Raw genomic sequence first — 274 nt, 5'->3', positions numbered from 1 at the left:
TGTAAACATCTATCCGGCAAAAAACATTTGTTTATCATGATCAAAGTGCTCATCTATAAAATTGATCTTGCTCAGCGTCAAGGGCTCCTCCCTTATGGATCACTTGATAAGCTCTGTCTGTTCTCACTTGGACTAGAAGCTACGTTCATTATAGACGAAATAGCTAGTAGTAATACTCAGAACACCACGGCGACATTTTTATAAACCGCAATTTACCGCCGAGAGGGGCAGCAGCAAATTCAACGACGCAATCTCTCGCCCCCACTGAGCGAGG

This window comes from Plasmopara halstedii, assembly GCF_900000015.1.
Source record: "Plasmopara halstedii genome assembly, contig: Scaffold_3120, whole genome shotgun sequence".
NCBI lineage: Eukaryota > Oomycota > Peronosporomycetes > Peronosporales > Peronosporaceae > Plasmopara > Plasmopara halstedii.
Note: the sequence above shows the minus strand (reverse complement) of the source record.